Genomic DNA, 27,166 nt, shown 5'->3' with positions numbered 1-27,166 from the left:
TCCCCCTCCCGCGATGAACTAGGCCCTTCCACCAGGCCCCAAATTCCTCAGATCCGGAAGAAAGGATGATAAAAATTCAGCTGCCCTCTATTCCAGGCTATTCTTATCTTCCTTTAGAAAAAAGTAGGAAAGTTATCAGGCGGATGAATTCGAGTTGAGGGAACCTTCCTCGAAAGCTCTGGAAACTTCCTTGCAGCGTCGGCGCTGATTGGTGAGGCGTGTGAAGGCGAGGCCGGCGGTGATTGGTGGGGAGCGCGGCGGCTCCGCTGTTGCTGGGCTCTCGGCTGAGAGAGCTGACGTTGCTAAGTGACTGAATGCGCGCGCGCCGCAGGGGGTTGCGTTCTTGAGTGAGGGGTGTTTCCGGCCCGTGGTGGGGGAGGGGGTCCTCCGTTCTTGCCTCCCAAAATGGATCCTTACAATCCCGTGTTTTAAGGCTTTAAGAGGAGGCAGTGGGGACTGCGCGTTGACTTCCCAGGAAAGGCTGCTCCGGTCTCAGTTTGGAGGTGTTCAGAAGCGGGACGGGGCGGCCGGCAGCTGTTTTTTCTGATGTCTGTGGAAAAGCACAAGCCCATCTCCCCCAGATCTAGAAAAACGCCGTGCCCCTGACACACTGGCGGGTTTTTATTTTTGTTCTTAGTTGTGGAGTTTTTTATCAAGCTTCTTTACAATCAGAGTGCTTTTGTCGTACTCGATCCTCATAAGAGCTCTAAAGAGCGTCAGTAGATCTAGACCCTAGTAGAGGCATCCTCTGCCGGACCCCCAACTCCCTACCTGGCCTTCAGGCCCAGAGCTGCGTGGCTCCCGCTGTCGGTGACACGGGGGCCGGGCTTAGATCTGGCTCCGGCAAAACCTGCAAGTCTCTTTGACTCCTTGCTGTTTCTCCAAACTCCGGTAAGGAAAAAGAGAAAGTGGGTTAGGGATCTGAAAACCTTCTTTGAGAAACGGGGGATTCATGTACCAGAAAGTAAATAATATTTCTACCATGAATGTGTTTGTCGTGTGACGCTGAAGGTGGGGTTCTTCGGCTAGGACCAGCTGATTTCCCTGCACCTTGGGTGTGGCCACTAGTCCCGCCAGGAGATAACACGAGGAGCCTGCGTCAGGCAGGGTTGTTTGGGTCTGGTTGCCACGCGGTCCTATGTCTGAGTCACGGAGGTGGGGATGTAAATAACATTCAAGTTGCTGTCATGTAATACCAACCTTCCTAAGTAAGAAGTAGGGTAAAGATTTGGAAGAATACAGTTAGCTATCAGTTAGAAAAGGTCCTATTCCAACACTTCTAAGCATACCATTAAGAAACGATGTCAATTGAATGCCTAGACAGGTATAGGAGTTAACACCTAGACAGCTTTAAATTAAATTTACTAAAACTTGGTAAGATCTACTTACATGAATAAGCTGGAGATAGAAATAAAGTTTCTTTTAAGATAATTTTAGACTTCGAGGTAGTATTAATTTTACAAAGTATGAATTTTCATGTTTGTAAACCCCGCAGTGAATCTGAGCTTGTGTCTTCAACTCGCAGCTTCCCCTGAGTCATACCTGTTGATTGGTAGAATGATCTAGAGTAGACACTCATGATCGATGATGATGATTTTGTTAGGAGTTTCAGCAGTTGCCAGAAGTTAGTCATACAGCTTCCTGGTTTAATGTTTTGCCAAAGTGGGTCATTTGGTAACCTCAACAAAGCAAAATGTTTTCAGAGGGAAGGCGTGTGCTGTCCAAGAGGAATTCTTGAGGTCTGTTTATAAATGAAATTTAGTACTATCATTTCTGGTGATAATTAAGAAACAAAATCCAGAGATCAGAGATGTGGTAAATCTAGCACAATACTTGGCATTGTGCTCAAATGTTTGTTCAGTGAATAAAGGGCAGTTTTCCCTTTTGCTCAAGTGGGAAAACCCCCCACAGCTTTATGACAGCCTTAGGGCCTAAAATACAAAGCAACAAAACAGTACTTAATCTCTATAGGCAAATAGTTCTTGTCTAGGTAGTTCTTTCAAAGAAACAAAGAGGTACTGATTCTGAGATTCTAAGTGATTTTACTTGAGGAGGTGTCTCTTTTCCCCCAAAGATTTTATTTATTTTTAGAGAGAGGAGAAGAGAGGGAGAGAAACACAGATGTGAGAGAGAAACATCAATTGGTTGCCTCTTGCGCGCCCGAACCAGGGTCCTGGCCCGCAACCCAAGCACGTGCCCTGACTGGGGATCGAACCTTTCCGTCTGCAGGCCAGTACTAAGTCCACAAAGCCAGAAATTGGCTAGATGTCTTAATAAAAATCTTTGATAGCCCTGGCAGGGTGGCTCAGTTGGAGCATCATCCTGTACACCAAAAGGTTGGGGGTTCCATCCCAGGTCAGGATGCCTATGGAAGGTTTCTCAATCCCTCCCTTCCTTCTTCCCTCCCTCCCTCCCTCCTTCCCTCCCCTCCTTCCTCTCTTTCTAAAATCTATAAACAAGTCCTCCAGTGAGGATTTTTTTCTTTAAACTGCGAAAACTGTGGTTCCAATTACAAATTCAAAATTGTCTTGACATTATCAGTTGAATTTTAATATATGGAGTTAGTTTGTGGCTTGTAATTTCCTCACTTGGCTATTAATCTAAACAAAACTATGAAACTAACTCCTCGTTTATTACCAGCGGATTAGAAACTTTAATTTTGAATGCCAAATGAACACAGAGCAAAATTCTGTGTTGTCTTTATATTGGGCCTCAAAATTATAAAAATCTTCCCATTTAAAAATAGCAACTTAAAAATGTTTTGTTATGAAATATTACAAACATGAAAGTTGGAGATACAACAAACAACATAAATCCACCACCCCACTGTAGTAAGGCTTAACACTTTTCTATTTTGCATCAGCTTAAAAAATTTTTTTAGAGATTTTATTTATTTATTTTTAGAGAAGTGAAGGGAGGGAGAAAGAGAGAGAAACATCAATGTGTGGTTGTATTTTGTGCGCCCCCTGCTAGGGACCTGGCCTGCAACCCAGGCACGTGCCCTGACTGGGAATTGAGCTGGTGACACTTTGGTTCGCAGGCCAGCGCTCAAGCCACTGAGCCAACCAGCTAGGGGAAAAAATGTTTTAGTGTAGTAAAAAGTGCAGTATAACTTACCATCTTATCATTTTTAAGTGTACAGTTCAGTGGATGTTAACTATATTCACATTGTTGATCTCTGGAACTTTTTTATCTTGCAAAACTGAAAAATCCATACTCCTGAACCACAACTCCCCATTTATCTCTCCCCTCAGCGTCTCATGATCACCATTCTGTTTTCTGTTTCTATGATTTTAACTATTTTAGATTCCTTGTATAAGTGGAATCATACAGTATTTGCCTTTTTTGTCACTGGTTTATTTCACTTAGCCTAATGTCTTCAATGTTCATCCATGTGTTTGACAAAATTTCCTTCTTTTCAAAGGCAGGCTAATATTATGGTTATATATATAAATGTTAAAATATATATATGTAAATAAAATATCCCATTTTGTGTTGTCCATCTGTGTGGATATTTGGGTTGCTTCCATCTCTTGGCTATTGTGAATAATGCTGCAATGAACATGGATGTGCAAATATCTCTTTAAGATTCTGCTTTCAGTTCTTTTGGATATATACTCAAAAGTGGGATTAATTCTATTTTTAGTCTTTTTAGGGGCATCCATATTGTTTCACACAGCAACTATATCATTTTACATTCCCAACAGCAATGCACATCTTTACCAACATTTGTTATTTTCTGTTCTTTATTTGTTTATATAGTAGCCGCCCTAAGAGTGTGAGATATCATGGTTTTGATTTGCATTTCCATAATGACTTATTTTTTATTTTTAAATGATTATAGATCCACAGGAAGTAGTAAAAATAGTACAGAGAGGTTTCATTGTACCCTTCACGCAGTTTCCCCCAATAGTAACATACATGACTTAGTAAAATATCAAAACCAGAAAATCAGCATTGGTGTAATCTATAGACCTACTCAGATAACAGCAGTTTTACATGCGTGTTTGTGTGTGTGTGTGTGTGTGTGTATAGTTCTATGCAATTTTATCACATGGGAAGATTCACGTAACTACCACCATGATCAAGACAGAGTTGTTTCACCACAAGGATCCCCGTGCTGTGTCTCTGTGGGTCACAAGCTTCTACCGTCCCTTTCCTTCCAGCCCAGGCAACCACTAATCTATTTTGGCATCTTTATAATTTTGTCATTTTTGAGAATGTTACAAGAATGGAATCATACAATGTGTAAACTTTAAACGTTAGTTTTTTTCACTCAATATAATTCTCTTGATACTTGTCCAAGTCGTTGCATAGATTTCCGTTCCTTTTTGTTGCTGAGTAGCATTCCATAATATGGGTGTACCATAGTTGGTTTATTCTTCACCTGTGGATGGGTTTTTGGGATGTTTCCAATTTTTGACTCTTGCAAGTAAAGCTGCTGTGAAGGTTCATGTACACATTTTTTGTGTGAATGTTTTCATGTCTGTGGGATGAATGCCCCATAGTGTAATTGCTGGGTCATATGCTAAGTATCTGGTTAGATTTTTAAGAAACTGCCAAACTATTTTTTAGAGTGGGTGTACTATTTACATCTCCCTGAGTGTATGGGAGATTCAGTTTTTCTGCATCTTCACACATTTGTTTTGTTACTTCTTTTATTTTAGCTGTTCTAACATGTAAGGGAAACCCCCCTCAAAAAATAAACAGAAGCCCTAGCTGGTGTGGCTCAGTGGATTGCGAGCCAGCTTGTGAGCCAAGGGGGTCACTCGTTGGATTCCAGGTCAGGACCTATGCCTAGGTTGCAGGTCAAGCCAGGCCAGGTCCCCAGTGGCGGTGGCATTCGGGAAGCAACCACACATTGATGTTTCTTTCCCTCTCTTTATCCCTCCCTTCCTCTCTCTCTAAAAATAAATAAAATCTTTAAAAAAAAATAAACAGGAATTATTTTCTGGAGGACAGGCCCCTTGTAGTACAGGCTTCCCCCACTAAGTAAGTAGCTAGGAATCCATCTGTGTCAGTGCACCAGCTGGTGGTGTTGTGAGAGGTTCTGTTTGGCTTCAGTGAATTTTTTTTTTGAAGACTCTTTCAATGCAATGCGTTAGCCCATTTCATAATGGATGATTTACAAGTGTACCTGCCCATGCCACGCTGAGTGTTTAGCAGTTTTTGACCCAAAATGGCATGACTGCCATGTCCCACCCTCTCTATTTACCTGATCTAGCCCCAGCAACTATATTTTGTTTCCCCAGATGAAAAGAGTGCTCAAAAGGAAACATTTTACTGATATGGAGGAGGTGAAACAAAATGGCAGAAGCACTAAAAGGCATCAAAATTGATGAGATCAAAACCTTTTGAGTAGTGGGGAAAAAGCCTCCATATTGCATCCAGTGGCAAGTGCTTTGAAGGTGACTGAAGTTTAAAGATGTAAGGATAAATAACACAATTTTTAGTAAATAAATTTGGGGGTTTTTTGGTTCCCCCCTTGTATGTGTGGTGATATTTCGTTGTTCTTTTAATTTGCTTTTCCCTGATGACAGATGATGTTGAACATATATTTTATGTTCTTATTTGCCGTGGGTATATATCTTCTGCCAAAATGTCTTTTGCCCATTTTATATTGAATTGTCTGGATTTTTACTCTTGAGTTTTGAGAGTTCTTTCTATATTTATAGATACAACTTCTTAGATATGTGTTTTGCAAATATTTTCTCCCATTCTATGTGTTGTCTTTTCATTTTCTTGATGGTATCTTTTGAAGTACAAAAGTTTGTTATTTTTGATGAAGTCTCAATTTCCTGTCTTAACCACTCTTCCCTGATCTCTTCAACTAGCACCTCCATTTCACTTCAGCAATGAGCTTGCTATCACCAGAAGCTGATTGAACTCTTCTTTCTTAAACCCCATTATTCTATTGTCAAAGTCCAACCTCTCTCTCTCTTCTAGCTTCTTTCTACCTTGTTTCTACCACATCTGCTCTGTAGACCTGTTAAGACCTCCACTTCCCCAGTTGTTTTCTCTTCTTAATAGCATCTTTCACAAAAATTTAAAATTTTTGATGAAAATCAGTTTATTGGTTGTTTTCTTGAATGGATTGTGCTTTTTGGTGTCTTGTGTAAGAACTCTTCACCTAGCCCTAGGTCCCGAAGGTTTTCTCCTGTGTTTTCTCTACACTTGAACTATGATTCAGTTTGAGTTGATTTTGATATAAGGTGTGAGGCCTAAGTAAGGGTTCCATTTTTCCCTTTGAATGTTAAATTGCTACAGCACCATGGAAATACTGTACTTTCTCCATTGGATTGCTTTTTCATCTTTGTCAAAACTCATTTGGCTGAGGGGAGAGGGTGGTGTTGGAGGACTGGGTGCAAAAGGTGAGGGATTAAGAAATACAAATTGGTAGTTACAAAATAGGCATGGGGATATAAGTGACAGCATAGGGAATATAGTTGGTAACATTGTAATAACTGTATGGTACCAGGTGGGTACTGGAAATAAAATATGGGGGGCAACTTTGTAAAGTATATGATTGTCTAACCAAGATGCTGTGCACCCGAAACTAATACAAAATAATACTGAGTGTAAACTGTAGTTGAAAAAGAAAATTAAAAATATAAATTATATGCTCTGTTAGTTTTTGGTTTTTTTAAAGTATTCCCTTCCTAATACCAATCCTTTCTTTTCCTAGAGCTAACACAATGTTGAATTTGATGTTTATCAACTCAGGCATCTTTAAAACTAATAATATGCATTCAGGGATTCATAAATATTCCAAGTTGCTATAGATGGAATGTGTCCCCGAAATATCATATGAGGGGCCTTTGGAAGGTGATCCTGTCATGATAACAGAGGCCTCAAGAATGGGGTTGGTTCCTTTATAAAAAAAGATAACAGAGAGCCCCCTTGCACCATGTGAGGACACAGGAAGTGGACCCTTACTGGACACTGAATCTTCTGGGACCTTACTCTTGGACTACCCAGTCTCCAGAAGTGTGAGAAATAAATTTCTGCGTATAAGCCGCCCGATATGTGGTACTCTGTTAAAGCAGCCTGAACAGACCAAAACACATGTTTTCACTTCATGTAAATGATATATTCTGCATATCATTCTACAGCTTCCTTTTGTTGTTCTAATTTTTTTTTTTTTTTTCAGATTTAGCTGTGTTGGCAGTAGATCTAGTTCAACTGCATTAGCTGCTCTATGGTATTTACTGTGTAAAGGTACCACAATTTAACGTTAAAATGTTCCCAAATTTTCACTTTAAAAACAAAACTTGCTTTAAAAGCATTTACTTATTTTTTGAGGTCCAGTATCTCTTTTTAAAAGAAAAGTTTAAAATTTCTTTTAAATGTATTTTTTTAATTGTAGTAAAAGACATAAAATTTCCATCTGAACCATTCATTTTTAAGTGTATAGTTCAGTGGCATTAAGTACCTTCACATTTTTGTGGAACCGTCACCACTATCTAGTTTCAGAACTCTTTTCATCTCACAAAACTGAAGTTCTGTACCTACTACACAATAACTCTCATTCCCTCCTACCCTAGGCCCTGGCAACCATCATTCTGCCTTCTGTTCCTATGAATTCAAAATGCTTTCAAATTCATTATGGATGCTGTAGGTATCTCATATCAATGGAATCATACAGTATTAGTCCTTTCATCACTGGCTTATTTTACTTAGCACCATGTCCTCAAGTTCATCCATCTTGTAGCATCTATCAGGATTTCCTTCTTTTTAAAAGTTAAATAATATTTTGTTGTACGTGTATATAACTTCTTGTTTATCCATTCCTCTTCAGTGGGCTCTTGGGCTGATGCTGTCTTTTGGTTATGGTGAATAATGGTGCTGTGAACATGGGTATACAAATATATGTTAGAGGCTCGGCTTTCAAATCTTTCTTATTTTTATTGATTTAAGGTGGGGAGTAGAGAGAGAGAAACATTGATTTGCTGTTCTGCTTATGCATTTATTGGTTGGTGGTTGTATGCGCCCTGACCCAGGGATCAAACCCACATATCAGCATGACACCATAACTAACTGACTTACCCAGATGTAGCTGGAGCTAATTTTCCTGTCTGTAAAGAAAAAATGTGGACCAGGTGTCATCCTACTTTGTCAACTTGTCTTAAATCTCAGTAAATCACTTGGCACTTAGTAGATGTTGAGCAAATGTCACTTCCATTCCTCAGGCTTTGCCTTTTTGCTTAGTTCCCCTTAAAGATGGCCTTTGAGAGACTGATATTTTCTTTTTTCCAGTTAATTATCTTTCTAAGAAATTCCCAAACCTAGTCAATGGACTAAGACACAGGCTTGCCCATATCAATTTCCCAATCTGTTAGAAAATTTTATTAGGCATCCAGAACTAATAAGGCGATAGTAGCTATTATTTGCTTGGATAAATAATTTTGTACCATTCCCTTAGACTTAAAGGAGTTATTCTTTTTCTGATTGAACTTATTCTGAGATTTAAATGATACTTTAAACTTTTATTTATTGTCCAATATTTTCTGTCAAAGTGAATGACCAGAAAAGCTAGACAAAACAGATGACTTCATAAGTTGATATGTTATTTTTGTTGGCTGTTTTGCACTTAAACATAGGTTAGATTTATTATGGGAGCTGTCTTGAAAGCAGATCTTCGCTCTTATTTTGCTGTCAGAGAAGTTGGTTAGTACACCTTCTAATGCATAATGTAATCTCTGGTACAGGAAGGAATTCTCTTATCTCACATATGAAATGCAGAGACTATGCATATTAAGCCAGCCTTTATGTTAATCAGTTCTCAATATGTATACACAACAGGTTTACAATCCACTGTCATAGTTTTCTCCAAGCAACTATTCTTGGGCACTGTATACTCTTAAACTTTGAATCCTGAGCCAAGAAAAGACACTAGGTCTGCTGGTTTCTTTATTCATCCAGCAGACATTTGTTGAGCAATTTCTGGGTGTGGGAGGTGGCATTGGGATTGCTGACTGGGACAGACACGAGCCCCACCCAAGAGAGTAATGGTCTTAGCACAAGTAAGTGGGTTGTTGTGAGGACTGTGAAGATCTACCTCAGAGAGTTGTTGGAGGATTCAATGAGTTAATTTGTGCCAAGGGTTAAGAAGAAAGCATGGCGTGTAGGGAGTACTTGATAAATGTTAGTCGCGATTATCAATCTTGTAAGGCAAAAAGGGGCTTAGTAGTTAAAGCACAAACTGGACAGTCTTGGTTGAAATCCTGGCTCAACTATTTACTCATTGTGTAACTGCGGGCAGATTACTTCTCTGGGCCTCAGTGTCTTCATCTATATGGTAGAGATAATAATAATGCTTCGCTCATAAGAGTTTTTGAGGACTAAATGAACCTGCCTCATAAGGTTGAGTTTATATAGGTTGAGTGCTTAGAATAATGCTGAGCAGGTAGGAAGCACTCAGATGTTAGCTATGTAAAAAAGAAGTACCTATAGACTTCTGTGGAGGCACAGGGATGGAAGGAGAGGAACCCAAAGTTTCAATGACGGTGTTATTTAGAAACCCAACTACAAGGAGGAGTAGGATTGTCCAGCAGGAGGGAGCAGGTGAAAAGTAAGAAGGCACGGTGTGTGGAGGAACAGTGAGTAGCTGCGCGCGTGTGTGTTAGGGTGGCTGTGGTTTGGGGAAGAAGGCTGGAGGGGTAGGCATAGCTCAGCTCTTCTGTGTCCTCGCTACCTCCAGCCACACTGGCCATCCACGCGTTTTCTGACTTCTGGGTCTTTGCACTCGATGTTTCCTTTGCCTAGACCTCTTCCCATGACCCCTTCCATCTTATGTTTTGGGCAGCAAAAATGTCACCTCCTCAGAAAGGCCTTCTCTGATGTCCACCCCTGCTCCAGGACTTGATCAAAGCACCCTGGTTATTTCTTTAACAACTTCATGTTTATCCAATCCATAGTTATATTGCTTATATGGTTGTTTATCTCTTTGTCTCCCTCACTAGGATGTAAATTCCCTGAAGGTATAGGCGATGTCTCTCTGGTTTATCACCATACCTCCACACTTAGACAGGTTGCATAGAGACTGGTACGCAGTCAGCACTTAGTAAATACTTGTTGAAAGAATGAATGACTAATGAAGGATCTCTTTGGCTCTCCTAAGGACCTTGGACTGTCCCTGTAGGTATTATACATGGCAATGTCGTGATTAGATTTTTATTGTAGAATGATAACTTAGTGACAACATATCAGGTGAATAGATGGGGGATGAGATTAGAGACCATATCTCCAGAGACGATGGCAATTGTCCAAGCAGGTTAAGATGAGCATCAGTAAGTGACCAGGTCAGCAAAATCCAGTATCTCTAAAGAAAGTAGAAGGAAAGGACTGATAAAGTAAAATAGAAGCAGAGCATTGTTTACTTGTATTTGGTCCTTGTTTCAGGAAATATCTAAGGCCCTAGCTGGGTAACTTAGTGAGTCAGAGTGTTGTCCTGATACACCAAAGTTACAGGTTCAGTCCTGGGTCAGGGCACATATAAGAATCAACCAATGAATGCATCGATAAGTGGAACAACAAATCGATATTCCTATCTCTTGTAACAGAGAATAAAAACTTTATACTACTCTGACTTACCATGGAGTCAGACTTCTATAACTCCAAATGGAGTTAGAATAAAATGTACTGCCAGATTGATAAAAAGAACTCACATACTGACAATTTCTTTGTAAGCATATTGCAAACACCAGCAGTTTCCATTTCCTACTTGTACAAGAAACGGCTGTGACTATGACTACAGATGACACAGATCACTCAACTGCAGGAACTTGGCTGGCACTGACCAGCTCCAGGAACCTGACATTAGAAAGCCACCCCGGCACCAGCAAGGACACTGTCTACACGTCCACAGCCTCACCCACTGGCCTCTGTACTCCTTGTACCTCTTCCTCCTTATAAAACCCCCCTGCCTGCATTGAGATGTGGAGATGGGCTTCGAGACGAGAGCCCCTCATCTCCCAGGTGGCTGGCACCTGAATAAAACCACTTTCCTTTACATCAGCACCTGCTGCTCAAGGTGTGGCTTTCAAGGCAGCAAACCTGCATTTGGTCACTCTCTCTCAAATCAATAAATAAAAGTTTAAAAAATAAAATACCCAAGATGACTGACCTAAATGTATATATTATAACATAGTATAGTATAATATGATATAATTAATATAACAAAATAAAAGGAACATTAATGGGTGAAGAACTTAAAAGGAGAGGAAAAAGAAAAAATAAGATTGGAAATGAGATTAGTATTAAAAATGTTGGCTTTGAAGTCTGTCCTTTTGCTAGAGGTGGGCCATAAATCTATGTTTTGGTGTTTTCTTCTCAGCATGGAGAATCAGCTACATAATAAGTTCATGTGATAAAAATTGTAGTATATCCATACAGTGGAATACTACTCAGCGATAAAAAGAAATCAATTATCAATGCACATAGCAACACGGATGAATTTCAAAACAATTATGCTGAGTGAAAGAAGCCAGACAAAAAGGAGCCATACAAACTATATGATTCCACTCCATATAAAGTTCTAGGAAATGCAAACTATTCTCTTGAGAGACAAGATCAATGGTCATTTGGGGATGGAGGCAGAGAGAAGTAATTAAGTGCAGTGGATTATGAAAGGCAGGAGAAATTTTTTGGGGAGTGTGGGAAATGTTTATCATCCTGGATTTTGGTAATGGTTTCATGGGTGTAAGCATATATCCAAACTTACCAATTTATATACTTTAAATATATACAACTTACTGTCCATCATTTATACCTCAATAAAGCTATTAAAAAGTTGAAGTAGACAAATATTTGCCCTGATATAGCTCAGGTAAGTCTATGATGAGCATGAAGGTATCTCAGAAAGTAAAACTAAACTTACTTCAATGGTAAATTTTTAAAAGATAAATATCAGCCTTTTATAAAATATATAGTTTATATAGTTTGAGACTTCTCAAATCATGTTAATGTACCAGACATTACCATCACCTTAACAGATCCTCTCTGTTTGTATTTATTTGAGCCCAAAGGGAAGCTAAAGAACAGATTCCTTAATTACTTTGGAATTTTGTGCTGCCCTTTGAATCCAAACAGATATCTTGTGAGAAGGTATATTAGAAGACTAATAGCAATGAACCTGCGATGACTGAGGGTCATCACAGGACAAATGTGTTGCCTAAGTGATGAATGCCTGAAGCAGGATACACATCTTGTCTATGCTTTCCTAATCCTGACACGCGTAAAAACTATGTTCCCTTGCTGTCCTGTGTTGACAGGGAGAACCTCTCAGATGCAGATCTAATTATCACTATGGCAAGCTTTCCAGAGGCTCTTATCTATAGTGTATAGCAAATTAAATAAACTTTTTATTATTGGTTTTAGAGAGAGGAAGGTGGGGAGGGAGAGAGAGAAGAGAGAAACATCGATTTGTTTTTCCACTTATTTATGCATTCATTGGTTGAGAATAGCAGATTTCTAAAGAATTATAACTAATCAATTTACGCAATTGTGAAGCAGAAAAGTGTGTGGGTATGTGTTTTACGGACCAGAAAATACTCAAGGTTGGAGGAATTTGAGCACACAGAACTGCTTACCATAAAGTAAAAGTGATTATAATTATGTTGATTGTTGTGCCAGGACTTATGTTTAGCATTGTATCCCATAATCTTCCCAACAAAGTAACTTCCCAAGGTAAATAATGTGATTGTGCCCATTTTATAAATACTTACAGAAAAAAGCTAGGTAAATAGTCTACAGTCACTGCTAAGAAATGGCAGAAGGGAGATTTCAACTCAGGTTTCCCTGACTCCAAAGCCCAGAGTCTCAATCCACGTGCCGATTGTCTCCACTGGTCCTTTATGGCTATTTGAAATAGGTTGCAAATTTAGGGCTAAACTACTTATGTGGCGAAAGCAAAGAGGGAAACACGATTAGACATATATTACACTCTCACTAAGATACAGAGAAGTTGGTTGACTGTTCAAGAGAAACAGCTTTTTCTGAGAGATATGTCTTGTACAGGTTCTTACAAGCAGTATGCTGTCTGATCAATGGAGAAAGCACACCGTTGCATCCCTTCGGTGGAGAGGATCAAGAATTTTGCTGCACTAAGAGGATAACAACTGGGGGTCAAATGTAGAGCCTAGTGGCTATAGTTAACAATACTGTGCTGTATACTTGAAAGTTGCTAAGAGAATAGACCTTAAATGTTTTCACCACACTCACGTAAAAAGGTAACTATGTGTTACCTTTTTGATGAGTGTGTTAAGTAACCTTATTGTGTTGATTATTTGTATACATACATGTATTTATATTACCTACACATATATAATTATGTTGTATACCTTAAGCTTACATAATGTGTCAGTTATATCTTAAAGCTGGGGGAAAATGAATTTTACTACAGCTATTGCTTATGATGACCCCTGATAGAGATTTGTTCTATGAATATCCATCCCAGTTTGTCCAAAAGCTCAGATGGTGGAGCTTGAAACACAGGTAAAAATATCTAGGCTAGATGGGCCACATGCACATTAATGGTCAATCCACCATTAATACTTTGTCTCAAAAGCAGTCTTTGTCAAGGGTGAAACAGCAGTGAGGTGTTTGGAAAAAATCCAAATGCCTTAGGCATTCAAGGTTGGCCTAGGTTGCTCCCACACAGGTACCTCACATAACTAGTCATCTGTGTCCCCAGCACACTGCAGAGTTGAACGACGTGGTGTCTGTCTCAAAGTAGCTTATCATCCAATTAAATAGGAGACATGATAACTCCAATACCACATGAGAAACACTATAAAAAGAGGGATTTATAAGAAACAATGGTGGCATAAAAGGTGTGCTCAGCCCTAGCTGGTATGGATGGGGGAAGTTTTCCCTGGGAAGACCCATGAGTTGGACTTAAAGAATGCCAAAGTAAGGTCCGAATCTTCTAGCTCAGAGACTCAGTTCCATGCTGGCTAAGATCCATGCAGGTAGCCATGACTTTGCGGCTTCCCTGTTTCTCTGGTGGCCACCTCCACCTCACCATTGTTGGATGCCACAGCCATGTAGATGATAGTTTTTCTGTTGTCTCTTCTGCATTCGGGCCTCCTAGCCCCAAGCCAAACATAGTGCAGTCTAAAGTTGGCAAGCTCCATGGCTGGGGAACCCAGGAACTCAAATTACATCACTGACCCCCTGTCATTTCCCTGCTTCCTATGACACCTAGAATATAATTCAGATCCCTTACCATGGCCTACAAGTCCAGCATGATCAACACATGCCTCCCTCTCAACTTCAACGCCCTCTGCTTCCCCTTTAGCCACTTGACTCCTGCATGACAACCTTCCATCCATCTTGTTGAAGATGGTCATGAAGTGGATATGACCTTTGGCTGACCCTTGAGCTGGACCAGAGCAATCAGAGGCCCCTCACCGTTGCCCCTGTCTTTGGAATGTATGTTCCACCCACTGTTCTTGCACTAGGAGCCGTTTCAAGGATGCAGCCTTGGACTGAATACATGACTGAACGCAGTTAAAGCCTCTCTAAACTGAAGATTCAGGCAGGCAGGTGCCAAGATCTACTGGTCTTGTGGCACCTAACACAAGCCTCATATGTAAGTTCCTTATTAAGGGAATTTATCAGAACTGCCACCTACCAATGTGAAATGATTTGTCTCTTTCTTTGGTCTTTCCAGGCCCTCCATGTACAGGGGCCAATTTTGAATTTTACCCAGGGAACCCCTAAAGTCTTGAACCAACGCATCTCCCAGACATGGCAAGCTCACACTGGTTGCAGGCCTTGTGCTATCCCTTCTGCTTGACTATTCTTCCTTTTTCCTCATCATTCAAGTTTCAGCCCAGGAGTCCCTTCCTCAGAGAGGTTGTCTTGGACTGTCCTGTCACACTGCACTGCATTATTCTTTTCTTGCCTTCAGAGCACTTACCAATACCTGATACTATTCAATTTATTCATATTTTTGTCCCCTGTACTTTGGGAAGCTCATGAGGTCAGAGGCTCTGTGTTGTTCATGGCTGTCCAGAGCATGAACAATGAGCAATGCCTGGCACAGGGCAGGTGCTCAGTGAGCCTCTGCTGCCTGGCTGATGCAGCGCCCTCCCAGGCCCACCTGCAGGAAGTTTTCCTTCAGCCAAGGGGTCCATGCCAGGCTCCAGGAGAGGGCGCTGTGGCACAGGACAATGTGAGGTTTCCCTGACTGCTGGAGGAGACATCCAATACACAAGTGTTCTCCCTCAGACACCAGAGGACATCGAAGGAAGACAGTGATCCTTTTGGTGAAGAGGGGCAGTCCCTTACTTCAAGGAGACAGATCTTGCCCATTGTCAGCTGTACCCCTTATCTGGCTCATTGGAAGGCCCTACCCATCCCCCATCCCTGCTCATCCCAGAACAAAAGGAAAAGTGAACAAATAAGATGGTTAGTTGAGGGCATGATGGTGGACAGAGGGCTTAAAGCACTGTCCACCGTACTGAGAGCATCAAAGGCCTTGGTGTCTGAATGGATTAGTGTGGGGTAGAGAAGCAGAGACCAGAAGGCTCTGGGGTTGCAAAAAGGCTGGGTCACCAAGGGGCAGAGTGGCGGTTCTGGCCCCGGGACAGCTCCAGAGAGACCCTGGGAGCACTAGGAAACGAGGTATTTTCCGAGGAAAAGGAAACTGACCTGGTTTTTCCTTTTCTAAAATAACAAAATGAAATGTTCATTCTTAGACATCTATTGAGGTGAGGGCTAAAATCAGAAACAGGTATGGCCCTCTAAACTATACCTATTAGGTCCTAAACAAAGTGGAATAGGAATAAGAAAAAAAAATATATTAACCCCCAAATGGAGAAACATACCATGTTTATGGACTGAAGTACTCAACATTGTTAAGATGACAGTTCTCCCCAAATTGATTAGATGTGATGCAATCACTATTAAAATCCCAACAGGCTTAAAAAATAAATGGAATTAATAAGATGATCAAAATTTATGTGAACATGGAAATGACCTAGAATAACCAGGGCTATTCTTGGAAACAAAATGAACAAATTTGGATACTGACATGATTTCAAACTTACTGTAAAGACACAATAATCAAACCAGTGCAGGGCTGGCATAAAGACAGAAGATCAATGTAAAATGAATCTAGAAACAGACCTCATTTATTAACAACTGCTTTTTAGTAAAGGTACTAAAGAAATGCAATGGGGAAAGGACAGTCTTAAATGAATGATACCTAAGCAATTGGATATCCATATGCAAAGTAAATAATAAACACACTTTTGCCGTGCACTGTACACAAAAATTATGCTCAAGATGGAGCATAAACTGAATATAATGAAAACTATAAATCTTCTAAAAAACAAAATTTTTGTGATCTTGTGTTAAGCAGAAACTTCTTAATTATAAGACACAAATGTAATCCATAAAATAAAATACTGGTAAATTTTAATTAAAATCAATCTGCTTAAACCTTCATAGAGAAATATGAGAGATGACATATTTGCAGAGAAATCTCTAAATTCATTAGGTGCTTAAATACTGTTTTCCTGGGAAATCTTCAAGGATTGTGGCCACTTTGAAAGTAGTTTTTGTTACAATGGATAAACACTAGCCAAATATTTCTAAGACTTTACACAGCTGTGGCTACATGAACCAACTCAGACATCTTGGCTGGCTTTTTTCAAAAGCCTCTATCGTTTGTCCCGTCTTGCTTCTTTCATTCAACCAATTTATTAAGTGACTACTGTGTTCCAGGCACAGATCAAGGCCCTGAGGACATAACAGTAAACAAGACAGTTTCTGGTTCATGGAGCTTGCTTTCTAGTAGAGAGATAAAAACAAAAACAAACTGTATGTTAGGTAATGATGAGTGCTATGGAGAAAAATAAAGCAAAGATTAAAGAAATATGCTGCAGCTATTTTAGATAGAATGATAGCCCATCTGAAAAGGTGACTATTTGAGCAAAGACCTGCTTTAAGTGAGGGAGCCTGCCTTGCAAATGCAGGATAGGGGGGTGGAGGCAGATTCCAGCAAAAATGCAACTGGAAGACACCTTAGGGAGTCGGGAATGTGAAAGACGGTGTGATGGGAGCACAGAGAAAGGGAACAGTGGGAGATGAGCCGGGGGTGGGGAGCAGTACAGTTCACGTGTGGATTGGTTTAAAAGCCCATGGTAAATAGTTTGGATTTAGTTTTAATTTTGATGGGAAGCCCCATTGTCTGTCTTGTTCACTGTTACCCAGGGCCATGAATAGTATTTAGCACATAGATATCAGTTTATGCAAATTGATCTATAGCTTTAATGCATCACCAATCAAAATTTTTTTTAAATTGTGTGTGTGTGTGTGTGTGTGTGTGTGTGTGTGTGTGTGTGGAGAAGCTGATTGCTAACGAAAGGGAGAGAGGTGTGTGGGTGGGTCAGCGTGTGGAGAAGCCCCTCACCCCGCCAACAAGGGCTGATGAAGCGGAACAGAGCAGGTGGGGGTTTCACTCAGTGGCATTTCTGTAGGGCAGGGGCAGGGGAACAGCTCCCCCACCCCCATTTCTCCCTCAGCAAGGGCAAGGATAGAGCAACTCTAGCTACCGCAGGAGAGCACTGAGGTCCGACACAAGAATGAAACGTCAAGGGCAAAGGGGCCTAATTGGGGAGGGGTGGGACGAGGCATCTGGGGGCAGAAGCCGGTAATGTGGGGAGAGCATGTGAGCTCCCCTAGCACCCTGCTCCTTTCTATGCCCTTCCCTGGCTTCTCTGTGTTGCCTCCAGAGACATTCTGGCGCTAAGAGCTCTGCCCCCTGGTTGTCCAAGTGCCTCTTGACATCTAACTGATACCTGCAGAGGGCCGTGAGGGAGCTGTGGAAAAAGCGCCCGTCTGTGCCCCTCCCATGGGCAGCCTGGGAGGAAAGCCCTGTTTGGGAGCCTTGACTGACTGTCTAGATATTAATGACCCAGGGAGGCCTGGCAGGGCAGCGAACAGGAGGGGTCTGGGGTGGGAGAGGACCTGGGCATCGGCTGTCGGCCGTCATGGTTCTCTTGATGGCAGCCCCCCATCCTTGTGACAGAAGCAGAGACCCTGAGAGCCGGCAGCCTCGCCCACCCCCCATGCCGATTCAGCCAAGGGCAATGGCCGCCAATCAACATTTTAACAGGATTTTATGGGGAACTTGAAAAGCAAACCTAAAATTTATATGAAAGTGCAAAGCACCAAGGACAGGACACTCCTGAAAAATCAAAATATCAAGCATTTATTACATTATAAAATTAGAGTAATTAAGATAATGTGGTTGGCTTGAGATTAATGAAAGATAGTAGAGAGCTCAAGAAAGAGCCATGTATGTATAGAAACCTAATATACAAAGAGTGGGGGAAGGAGGGAATATGGTGCCATGACAGTTTTTAAAAAGTCAAAATAGATCACTATGCTACAACCACACCCAAAACTAAATTCTGGGTGGATTCGGGCCTGAAATTTCAAAGGCAAAACTTTGTATTTTTTAGAAGGAAATATAGGCAAATATTTTTATGACCAAAGTAAAAAAGTTTGGTAAATCCTTTGTAAATTCCATTGCACTAAAATTAGGGACAAAAGTTAATGGTGCCCCTAGAAATGCTCATAAAACAGAATTTACCCCTAGTCTGTTGGTATTAAGATAAATGATATCAGCAGAGGAAGAAATCAGCCTTTCATATGAGGTGAGAAGTTTGGGGCGCCTCCTGTGGTTGAGAGAGTACAGGGAGGCCAGTCCACCCTGACCTCTGTCAAACGCTTTCCCCCCTGAGAGGTAGCGAGGGTTTCTGCAGGCCTCTCAAGCCTGAGGGTACAAAATGGTGAGTTTAAGGCTTGAACTCCTTGTTGCTGCTCCTACAGTGTCTGTATGACGCAGGGTGCCTGCCCCTTGGTGGTCGATTTGGACTCTGCCCACTCGCAGGATCCAATTCTGTGTTGGCTCCAGCTTCTGGCAACTCTGTGAGTGAGTGGTGTCTACTATGTCCTGTCCTCAGCAGCCCCGCTCAGCTCTGGAAGACTCATACCTATGGCTTCTTTTATGGAGTCAGTGTGACTTGTATTTGGTCTTCCTCCTTTCCTGCTGCCTTCTGATTTCCCAGCATTATTGTTTTCTCCAAAGGGCCCTGCCTTCTCATGATGTGCCCGAAGTAGGACAGCTTCAGTTTGGTAATTTTAAAACATGTTATTTATTTATTTACTTACTTATTTTAGAGAGAGAGAGAGAAAGGAAGGGGGGGAGAGAAAAAGAGAGGGAAACATCAGTTTGTTGTTTCACTTAGCTATTATTTTTTTAACACTCACCGGAGGACATGCTCATTAACTTTAGAGAGAAGGGAAGGGAGGGAGAGAGACGGGGAGAGAAATATTGATGGGGGAGAGAAACAACTATTAGTTGCCTTTCATACACACTCTGACCAGGGACCAAACCTGCAACCTAGGCATGTGCCCTGACTGGGAATGAAACCAATGACCCTCCAGTTTATGGGACAATGCTCCAACCGAGCCACATCAGCCAGGGTGGTTCTACTTATTCATGCATTCATTGGTTCATTTCTGTATGTGCCCTGACTGGGGACCAAACCTGCAACCTTGGCATATCAAGATGATGCTCTAAACAACTGAGCTACCTGGCCAGGTCCAGTTTGGTCATTTTTGTCTCCAGCAATTTTTCAGGTTGAATTTGCTCTAAGACCTGAGGCAGAATCGAAAGAAGTTTAGAAAAACTCCCAGCAAATGGAATGAGGAAGTAAGAGTGGACATCTCAGGCCAAGAAGCCGGATAGGTCCTCTCATCAGAGCCCCCACCTCTGAGCATGATCAGGGGAAACAGCTTCCTGCAGGGAAATCCCTGCAGTGGTCACAAAAGTAAGCATCAGCTAGGACTGGTTCAAACCAGGTCAGTCCAAGATGGAGGAAAAATTGACCAAAGATTGACCCCAAAGCTCATTATACCATCATTATAATGAAAACTGACACCACAAGTAGAAGGCGGCCAAGGAGGGCTGAAATCAGGATACTTCTTAAACTGTATTAGGAACAAGAACCCTTCCCCCAACCAGAAGGTGGAGTCAGAATTTGGCACCACAAAGTAGAGAAACAACGCCCTTGGAAACACAGAAAACCCCAAAAATTGACTGACCCAACTACAACTCCCTTACAAGTTTGCCTGCGTCCACTCTAACATGTATTTTTGCTTCTTTCACACTAGCACATCCTAGCCTCTTTTCTCTACCTGAATAAAACTTGCTTCCCTTCTCATTCGGACTCATTCTTGAAGTCTTTCCTGCACAAGTCAAGAGCAGGGAGGCCCCCCACCATGCCTGGGCAGGGGATGGACTCCGCAGGTGACACACGCGCCCACGGTTTGTCTTTCTGGTGGTCCAGGTTATCTGCAGAGCTCTTTTCCAGCACCACGTTTCAAATGAGACAAGAAGTGAATTGGACATACTATACTATTTTCAGATTCCCTTTTCTTCAAATCCTGTACAGATTTGCCAGGGTTTGTGTGCCTTCCTTTTAGAGTTGGGTGTTGTGTTTGTTCTCCTCTTGTGAGCACATTACATATTGATCTGCTTATCCACATCCCAAGTCACCAGAGACCTCAGCATGTTGGTTTTAGGGGCCTTCACTGGAACCAAAAATACCTATTTAAACTTTTAAAAAGTCATGGTAAAATTTACATAACATAAAATCGATCACTTTTGTCACTTTTAATTGTCCAGTTCAGTGGAATTACGGACATCGACATTGTTATGCACCGTTACCACCACCCATCTCCAGGGCCCTTTCTCACCGTCTCACACCCATCAAACCGTTAACTCCACATTTCCCTTCCCCCAGCCCCTGGCAACCGCCATTTTCCTTTCTGTCTCCATGAAACTGACTCCCGTAGGTACAAAAATGCCCACTTTCGATTTTCATGGGAGGGCTTTTGTAATGTAAATTCACTGCTATATTATATACATACAATGTGCAAATTATAAGGTTCTTCCCTTTATATTTTTACTTGTGCTTTAAAATTTAGGAAGAATTTTTTGTTGTGGTAAAGTATACATAAGATTTACCAGCTTAAAAGTATGTTATTTAAAAAATACAATAAAAATTTTTTAAAAAGACAGAAAAAAATAAAGCATGTTATTTAGTGGTAGTAAGTACATTCATAATCTTGTGCAATAGTCACCATTATCCATTTTTCTAAAACTTTTTCATCATCCCAAAAAGAAACTCTGTGCCCATCAAACAATAAATCTCCATCTTCCCCTCCCCCATCCCTGGTTACCTCTATTCTACTTTTTATCTCTATGAATTTGAATCCAGGAATAATTTAATGTCATTTCTGGTAGGGAATGTTGCTCATATTAGATTAGCTATAGGAGTGGATAGGTTTCCCATTGTCCACATATGACACTTTTGTTCAGAAGACAGCCTATGTTAAATATAAGCTATGATTTAGCGAGTGTTATCAAAAACCACCCAAACTTACAGATGCTACATAGCCAGAGATGATAAAAATACTTTGCAGTTAGCCCTGGCTGGGTAGCTCAGTTGGAGAGAGCATCGTTCCGATGCACAAAGGTTCTGGGCTTGACTTCATGGTCAGGGCACACACAGGAATCAACCAATTAATGCATGAGTAAGTGTAACAAAAAATAGATGTTTCTCTCTCTCTAAAAAAAAAAAATCAGTAAGAATACTTTCAGGTAAGGGACCTAAGAAATCATACGAACTCCTGTGATAAGTCTGAGTTAATTCTGTTTCTATGGTTATTTTTTTTTAAATTTCTAACATATGAATGTGTATTCTGTTGTCTCTTTTTTTTCTTTATCACGCTTGCCAGGTGTTTAGCTTCTTGACACCCAGAAAGGAGTAATACGAAAAAGATATACACGTACACATATCTTGGCAAAATTCCTGAACTCCATTGGTAAAGGGAGAAGCTTAGAAGTTTTCATACTAAAGGAAGGGGCAATTTAAAAAAAAAATCCTCACCTGATGGTATGTTCATTGATTTGAGAGAGAGAGAGAGAGAGAGAGAGAGAGAGAGAGAGAGAAACATCGATGTGAAAGAGAAACATCAGTTGGTTGCTTCCCATACGTGGCCTGATTGGGGTTTGAACTCCCAACCTGGGTATGTGCCTTGACTGGGAATCAAACCCACAACCTTTTGGTATATGGGACAGTGCTCCAACCAACTGAGCCACCAGGCCAGGACAAAGAGGAGACTATTTTTAAAGAGGAAAGCAAATAAAACTAGCATTAGAATTCCCATTTGCTACAATGAAACTAAAAGACAGGGGAACAGTATCTACAAACTGAAGAGAAAAACTGCAACCAATAGCCAAAAATCCTATTTTCAGACAAAAATGTCATTCATATTTCAGGGCAAAAGAAAGAAAGTTGTGGACACTCCAGGGCTTAAATATTGCCTCTGGATCCTAGTTGAGGAAAATACTCAAACTTCTTTAATCAATTGATAATTATATTAGGAAAAAAGGTCTCAGTATTGGGTAGATGAAGAGTACAGTGCTTGTTATGAACAATATACCTTATAATACATATAGTTATGACTTAATTGATAATTTATTCATTGAACAAACATTCTGAGTGTCAGGCTCAGCAGCAACTTTTGGAGCTGACAAGTATGGCTATGACACTAATGAGATGAAAAATACAGGTGTAGCCATGGTGTGGCTCAGTGGGTTGGGCATTGTCTGGCAAACTGAAAGGTCATGGGTTTGATTCTGGTCAGGGCACATGCCTAGGTTGTAGGCTAGGTCCCCAGCTGGTGGCATGCAAGAGGAAACCAGTGGATGTTTCTCTGTCATAACAATGTTTTCCCCCTCTCTTCTTCTCTCCCTTCCCCTCTAAATAAATAAAATCTTAAAAAAAAGAAATACACGGTGAAAATGTTCAGGAAGGAGTCTCATATAGAAGACATACTTAAGAGGAGTTGGGCATGGGAGTCAATGGGAAAGTGGGAAAGTAAAATAGCAATTTCTAAAATGTTTTGGGAAACATGTTTATCGATCAACTTCAAAATGTCAGCTAGAAGAATAGACGTTTCATCATAACTACTAGGTATGGGAAGAGAAACACCAGCATTATGGAGACAGATTAGCACTTCCAAATTAACAGAAGGGGAAGAAGGGAATGAAGAGAAACTTTCCCAAGCTAGTGCAAAGAAAAAGAATCAACAACAAGGTAAAAGAGGAAGTAAACGTGAATTAATGGATAGATAAAAACAGATAGATTCCAGTTTAATAATTACAAAAAAGCTAAAGTCTCCTGTTTAAAAAAAAGAGATATATTGAGATATTAAAACTCTACCTATTAATCATTTGCATTTGAAAGTTAAGAAATGAGAACAAAGGGATAGAGGTAGCTATAGATCATATAAATACAAACAGAAAGCAGGAATGGGATACTGTCATCAGATAAAGTTGAAATCAAGATCAGATACATTAAAAAGAGCTAAAAGGCTATTCTTTAATAAAAACATCACATTAATGTTTAGGTATAATGTAAAATATATACTTTTCATATTTGTAATTAAAATTCATAATCATACATAATTCATGAAGATAATCTAGGAGTCATTGATGTTTATGTACCAAACATGGCCCAATAAAATTAGAAATCAGCTGCCAAAAGATTTTTTTTAAATTTGCTTGGAAATTAGGAAACAGTCTAACATGCAGATTTAAGAGGAAAGCAAAATTATTTGGACAAAAAAGTGAATTTAGCAAGGTCAGTGGGTAGAAGGTCAATATACAAAAAACCAATTGTTTTCTACATATTAGCAACAAACCAATGAAAAAATGGAATTTAAAAATACCATTTTAGCAACAAAATATCAAATATTTAGGAATACATTTAACAGAAGATACATTAAATTTATTACAAAACATTGCTGAGAAAACATTAAATAGGATTTCATAAATGGAGAGATATATTTATATATTGGAAGACATAATACTGTTAAGAAGTCAGTTTTCTCTGTGTTGATCTACTCAATGCAACTCCAACTCCAAATCCCAGCAGGCTTTTAAAAATTTCATAAGGAAAAACACCCAACAACAGAAACCCACACTGGTAAAACTTGCATCTTGTATAGTAGGTCTCTCACTTTTGGAGCTCTGAGCTGCCAATTATTTAAAAAGAAAAACAACCTGAATTCCCTGAGGAGACCCAAGGAACTCAAGCCATATGAAGAGGCTTGGGGTAGTAATCCAGTTGCGGGCCCAATGGATCACCCAGCCATCAGCCAGCACCAACTGCCAGCCATGGGAATGAAGCCGTCTTAGAGGGCCAGCCCCATGCCACCTTCATATGACTGTGGTCTCCGTGACATCGCAGTGAAATTGCATGAGAGACCCCAAGCAAGAACTGCCCAGCCAAGTCCTTCCTTGTTTCCCGTCACACAAGATCTTGAGCAAAATAAAATGGTTGCTTAAAAAAAGTTATAGCACCCTTATTATAATAGCCCAAAACTGCAAACACTCTAAATGTCCTTCAACAATAGAAAGACTAAATTAAATGTAGTATATTCATATATTGAAATACTGCACATCAATGAGAATAAATGAACCATAGATACATGGACAACATGGAGGAAACTCACAGACATGACACTGAGTAAAATAAGTCATACACAAGAGTACACGTACAGGTGGATTTATACGAAGTTCAAAATCGTGGCCGTGAAGCGGAGTGGCTTTCCATGGAGAGGATGACTGGGAGAGGGACGAAGGACCCTTTTAAGATGCTAGACATGTTTTGATCTGGGTGGTGGTTGTGAAGTTGTGCATATGTGTAAAAACACTTCAGTGTATGTAAGGTTTAGCCCAATTTACAAATGAAAAACATGAATTAGGATTTTATTTTAAAGATATTATACTGTTAAATTGGCTTGAGGTGAAGAAAACATCTGAATCAAGTTATTACATACCCCAAACCCAAGAAAGCAATTAAAAAGGTGTGTGCCTGAACCGTATGACTCTAGGACTTTTGACTTGATTCAATCAAAGAGTAACTAGAATGATATCAAAAATATTAGTTGGTCTAATTCTCAGAGGAGGAGGAGGGAAAGAATGAAAAAAGGCATGGGCACATGTGCGGAAGAGAGCTGGGGGGACGGGGTGGTGGAGGGCTGTTCTTTGCCCTGGCCAGCCTATCTTGAGCTATTTGAGACAAGAAGCAGGACCCCAGGACAGAGAGTGAGGGGAATGACATCTTACGCAAAAAAACAAAAACAAACAAACAAACAAAAAACAGCATCTTGCCCTTGAAGGAAAGTTTGAACGAACTGGAAAAGGAGGCCGAAGAGGAGGAGCCGTGAGTCCTTCAGCAGTCATTTGTGAAAATAGGATGATAGGACTTTGGAAGAACTGGAGGATAATGAAGATGGATTTAATGAGGAAGACCGATAATGAGCTATTGAAATGTACAGGCAGCAGAGGCTGGCTGAGTGGAAAGCAACGGAAGTGAAGAACAAATTTAGAGTTTTGGAGATCTCAGGAAAGGATTGTGGTCAGGAAGTTACCAGAGCTCGAGAGGGCTTGCGGATGGTCTTGAACCTTTCCAAACAAGGGATTCCCCTCTGTGCGCTGATAAGTCAGTACTTCAGTGGACTTGCCAGGAGGTCTCCTGAGGTCAAATTTATCAAAGCCATTTCAACAACCGGCATACTCAATTATCCTGATAGAAATCTGCCCACAATATTTGTTTACCTTGAAGGTGATATCAAGGCTCAGTTTATAGGGCCTCTGGTGTTTGTTGGTATGAACCTGACAACAGATCAGTTGGCAAGGAGATTATCTGAGTCTGGAGCAATCAAGACAGACCTGGAGGAAAACCCTCAGACACCAACTGAAGAGGCGTTTCTGTCCTTGGTGGGTGCTCGCCCCATGTCGAAGGGCACTGATTCAGAGGATGAAAAAGGCTGCGGCCATGGTAACATGGAGAACTTTGTTTTTTTATAAAGATGTATTTATTTTTCATTTATTTATTTTTAGAGAGAGGAAGAGGGAGAGAGGGAAACATCTATTTGCTGTTGTTCCACTTACACATTCATTGGTTGATGCTTATACGTGCCCTGTGGGATGGAACCTGCAACCTTGGCATGGGGGGCCATGCTCTAACCAGCGGAGCTACCTGGCCAGAGCCTAAACTTTCCCTTTCTCCCTTCCTTCCTTCTTCCCTCCCTTCCTCTTCTCCCTTTCTTTCTAATTTTATTTATTTATTTTTAGAGAGAGGGGAAGAGAGGGAGAGAGACCTGTCCCCTGACTGGGGACCTAACTTGCAACCCAGGCATGGGTTGCCCTGACTGGGACTCCAACTGGTGACCTTTCTCTTTGAAGAATAGGCCCAACCAACTGAGCCACACCAGTCAGAGCAGAACTTTCTTGATGTGACAAATTTTCTGGATTTTTTAAAAAAGGAAAATGTAGGAATGAATCCTTTGGTTTTAACCTTTTATAATTGTTTCAAATCTCATAGATCTCGGAAATAATCATTGCTGCAAATCCTGTTAAATTTCTTAGAATTCTTTTTTTCCCCCTTTTAATGTTTTATTGTTTTATTGTTTTATTTTTTTTAGTTATTTACTCATTTTTGTTTTTCTTTTTGCTCTCAACCTATCTGTTGTCAGGTTCATGCCAGCAAACAAGAAAGGTCCAACAAATTGAGCCTTGATATCATCTTCAGGGTAAACAAATATTGTGGGCAGGTTTCTATCAGGATAATTGGGTACACTGGTTGTTGAAATGGTTTGATAAATTTGATATCAGGAAACTTCCTGGCAAGTCCACTGAAGATGCTCTTAAAACTTGCTTTTTAAATTTAAAACATTTCCTTTAGAAAAAAATTATTGGTATTGCAAAAGCGAAAATTAAAGGAATGAAGTTAGCAATATTAAATTAGAGGAACTGAGAAGTATGATTGATATCAAGCAGGCTGCTTTGTAGAAGTTAATATAGGAAAATGCACAGGACTTAGAAGGACCAAGATAACTTTGAAGAACAAATCTGGAGGACCTAACTCTGATTCCCTGACTGGGTGATTAAGGAAGTAGTTAAGACAGCTTATCTAGAAAATTTTTAGAGATCACCATATAAAACCCTAATGGATACAGGTAAAGCTATACTTAGAGGAAAATATATAGTTATTAATATTTTTATTAC

General features: G+C 40.5%; 1 pseudogene; it reads left to right on the top strand.

The window, feature by feature from the left end:
• Positions 1-22,667: 22,667 nt before the first annotated feature.
• Positions 22,668-25,966, top strand: LOC129068722 (phosducin-like protein 3; annotated as a pseudogene).
• Positions 25,967-27,166: the final 1,200 nt, after the last annotated feature.

Source organism: Pteronotus mesoamericanus, unplaced genomic scaffold, assembly GCF_021234165.1.
Source record: "Pteronotus mesoamericanus isolate MK-2021 breed Mesoamerican mustached bat unplaced genomic scaffold, CSHL_Meso_final contig_22, whole genome shotgun sequence".
Lineage (NCBI taxonomy): Eukaryota > Metazoa > Chordata > Mammalia > Chiroptera > Mormoopidae > Pteronotus > Pteronotus mesoamericanus.
This window is presented reverse-complemented; position numbering and strand designations above follow the sequence as displayed.